Source organism: Lepisma saccharinum, chromosome 28 (genome assembly GCF_977018435.1).
Source record: "Lepisma saccharinum chromosome 28, izLepSacc3.1, whole genome shotgun sequence".
Lineage (NCBI taxonomy): Eukaryota > Metazoa > Arthropoda > Insecta > Zygentoma > Lepismatidae > Lepisma > Lepisma saccharinum.
Genome location: NC_139256.1, coordinates 21096044 through 21100033, shown reverse-complemented (window position 1 = coordinate 21100033; position 3990 = coordinate 21096044). Strand labels below are relative to the sequence as shown.

Sequence of the window (3990 nt, the reverse complement as noted above, 5' to 3'; positions counted from 1 at the left end):
TACAGCCTAAAGCAGAGGAACAGAATCCTGCAGCAGACATGAAGTACTTGGTAAGTTTGAAGTATGGAGTAGAAAAGTAGGAAAGGGGTACAGAGATAGCCACATACAGAGTGAGAATGCCATAGCTAGGGAGGTAGATTGATAGCAACTAAGGGAAACATGAAGATACACACACGCAGACGAAGGGAGACACAGAACTAGAGAGAAGGAAGAAATAGAGACGGAAGAAAAAGGAGAAGTATTGAGGGACGGAGACAGAGAGGGGGAATAGCTATACAGACAGAGAAAGAGTGAATGGGGGAGGAGCAGTGACACAGAACTGGAGAGAAGGAAGAGATAGAGACGGAAGAAAAAGGAGAAATATTGAGGGACGGAGACAGAGAGGGGAGGAGCTATACAGACAGAGAAAGAGTGAATGGGGGAGGAGCAGTGACAGAGAACTGGAAAGAAGGAAGAGACAGAGACGGAAGGAAAAGGAGAAGTATTGAGGGACGGAGACAGAGAGGGGAAGGAGCTATACAGACAGAGAAAGAGTGAATGGGTGAGGAGCAGTAACACAGAACTGGAGAGAAGGAAGAGATAGAGATGGAAGGAAAAGGAGAAATATTGAGGGACGGAGACAGAGAGGGGAAGGAGCTATACAGACAGAGAAAGAGTGAATGGGGGAGGAGCAGTAACACAGAACTGGAGAGAAGGAAGAGATAGAGATGGAAGGAAAAGGAGAAATATTGAGGGACGGAGACAGAGAGGGAGAATAGCTATACAGACAGAGAAAGAGTGAATGGGGGAGGAGCAGTAACACAGAACTGGAGAGAAGGAAGAGATAGAGACGGAAGGAAAAGGAGAAATATTGAGGGACGGAGACAGAGAGGGGGAATAGCTATACAGACAGAGAAAGAGTGAATGGGGGAGGAGCAGTGACACAGAACTGGAGAGAAGGAAGAGATAGAGATGGAAGGAAAAGGAGAAATATTGAGGGACGGAGACAGAGAGGGGAGGATCTATACAGACAGAGAAAGAGTGAATGGGGGAGGAGCAGTAACACAGAACTGGAGAGAAGGAAGAGATAGAGACGGAAGAAAAAGGAGAAATATTGAGGGACGGAGACAGAGAGGGGGAGGAGCTATACAGACAGAGAAAGAGTGAATGGGGGAGTAGCAGTAACACAGAACTGGAGAAAAGGAAGAGATAGAGATGGAAGGAAAAGGAGAAATATTGAGGGACGGAGACAGAGAGGGGGAATAGCTATACAGACAGAGAAAGAGTGAATGGGGGAGGAACAGTGACACAGAACTGGAGAGAAGGAAGAGATAGAGACGGAAGAAAAAGGAGAAATATTGAGGGACGGAGACAGAGAGGGGAGGAGCTATACAGACAGAGAAAGAGTGAATGGGGCGAGGAGCAGTGAGAGGGCAGCTGTACGGACAGGGATATTAGTGTGTGTTTATATTAGAGAGGGGGGGAACTATACAGAAACAGATGTACAGGAGGGAGGGAGGATCTATACAAGCAGAGAGAAACAGTGAGTGAAAGAGAAGGTGTAGCTATACAGACAGTAAGAGGGAGGAAGAAGCTACAAGACAGAGAGAATTAATGAGAGAGAATCTAGTATGCAGATAGGGACAGAGAAAGCCGATAACCAACAAAATCATGGTTATCTTGAGGTTTGGAAAAATCAGATGTTAGCATCTCATTCTGAGGCACTAGTGGCTTACAAACTCCCAATAAACAACACACGTATGTAAACAATAAGTAAACTGCTCCTCCCTAAGGCCAGTCTTGATCAAAGACGAATAGATGAATGTAAAAATGAAGAATATAATTCTTACGGTAGTAGATGACATCCAATGTTCTAATCATTTACGGGGAAGTAAGAGGGAAGATATAGCAATGTAGTTTTGACGCTTTTTTATCAAACATGAATCTTTCGAAACTTGTATGAAGTTTAAAAAAAAGCCTATCTTGCAACAGAAATAGTATTTTTAAAGATAATTTCAATTATGTATACATTATATAAACTTCAATAATTCTACCCTTTTCCTTGTCAGGCGCTTTTTGTTTTGTTCGTATTCGCTACTGTTTCATTCGCTCAGGAGCAAACAAGAGACAAACGAGGACTTTTGTACGGTTCGGCCTATGGGTATCCGATCCTAGGATATGGATATGGACTTGGATACGGATATGGACTAGGGTATGGATACCCTTATGCATCTGGATATGGGTATTATCCATATGGAATTGGATACGGCTATTACCACTAAAGGTAATGTTGAGTTTGTGTATTTAAATCACAGATGGCATAAGAGTATTGTTTCATGTTTGTGATAAATAATATGTTTTGTCGGTGCTAGATGCATTCCATAATTAAGCAAATAATTTTACTTGTTTATTGATGTGAATGAAGTAATGAATATATGTTATAACACCATTAAGCCTTGTTTCCATGATTATGAAAAACTAAATGAATATATGTGTATATTGATGTGAAATGTAAATTTAAGTGTGATGAATAGGGTTAGGATTTTGATGATCTTAAAATTGTCAAAAAGGACCTTTAAAAAATGCATTTATGACCTAATACATGCAAGACAATGCCCTATAAACTTAGAAAAATGACCTAAAAATTCTGAAAGATTTGTAGAACAAATTTATAAACTACCAAGAGATATCCAAATCACAAATTAACGTTACAGTATCTATCACATGTTCATTGCGCATGGTAGTACAAGTAAGAAAGTTCACTTTTTGTCATCTTTTACACTTTAAGTACTGAGTTGCAGTACACAACGGAAAACATATGCAAATTTTCAAAAGTGAATGCATGTTGGTTGTCGGACAAGAGAGCCTTGTACATGGAAAAAACTTCTCTCGACTTCCACCGACACAAGAGGAGCAGAATTTCTTTGTTTCTTCAAACACAGTCGTTCAGAACTGAAGGCAATGAGACGAGAGTCGGGAATCTCTCTCTCCTTCAAAGGATTACATTTGCATGTAAAATGCACCTTCTTTCACCAAAATATAGAAAAATGCATAATATGACTTTTAAAAGGCCGAAAAATGACTTAAATTGTTTTAAATATTTAAAAAAAAATGCCCTAACAAAGGCATCCCAATATATTCACTTACGTGTAAAACACGTTCCTATCTACTTATGCAGTGTTTCTGTCTTACAAAAAAAAAAAAAAAGATGCATTTGCATCAAAATCCTAACCCTAGTGATCAATGTACTAATATCGTTAGTTATGATGATTTATAACTTAGTGTAGTGTAGATTTGTGTTATTAGGCGAACCTGACACGAAGCGTCATAAATTTATTACTAATTTTGTAATATCTTTCTTGTAGCAAGGGCCGGAATAGATTATGCTTTTAGGTTCTTACATGTATAATAGGGCTATACAACGCCAGTGCTATTTCGTCTGATGACTAGTAAATTCCTTGCACCAAAAATGTTACTCCAAGTCACTCCACACGGAGAACAAACTGGCTTAAGCCAAATTTACGTTTTTACAGTGCCGCCCAATCTCGCTTCAGTATATTAGGATATATCTTTAAATACTCCATCGTAACCCATTGCATAAGTATTGAATTAGAAACTAGTTTTAAGTAACCACATAATTAAATTAAGTATTTCAAAGAGTATTGCTACTATACAATTTCATTACATTTTTTCTAGGATTTTCAAGGAAATAATCATCACTTCAAAGTTCCCAGGTATACAAATCGCATATGAAGATGATTGTATTCTGACAAAACGTTTGGAAATATATTATATTTTGCTATTAACTATCTTCATGTTTTTATTGTGAGAAAAATATGTTTTATTCATCCTGCAATACGGTAAACGTAACTTAGTGCAAAACCCGGCAAAAGGGTGCGCAACGGGATCATTTCTCCAAAAATCTGCAGTTCAAGAGTCTGAAAGCCAAATATAAATTAAGTGTTTACAAACTAAATTTCCGATTTGTTCATAACTCAAAAGCTCAAGTTA

At 38.6% G+C, this 3990-nt stretch overlaps 1 long non-coding RNA gene across 1 annotated transcript; it reads left to right on the top strand.

Moving 5' to 3' along the window:
- LOC145981038 (uncharacterized) lies at positions 1-3785 on the top strand. Its single transcript, XR_014440921.1, has 3 exons — positions 1-50; positions 2049-2263; positions 3676-3785. It is a non-coding gene; the product is annotated as an uncharacterized LOC145981038 (long non-coding RNA).
- The last annotated feature ends 205 nt before the right edge of the window (positions 3786-3990 follow it).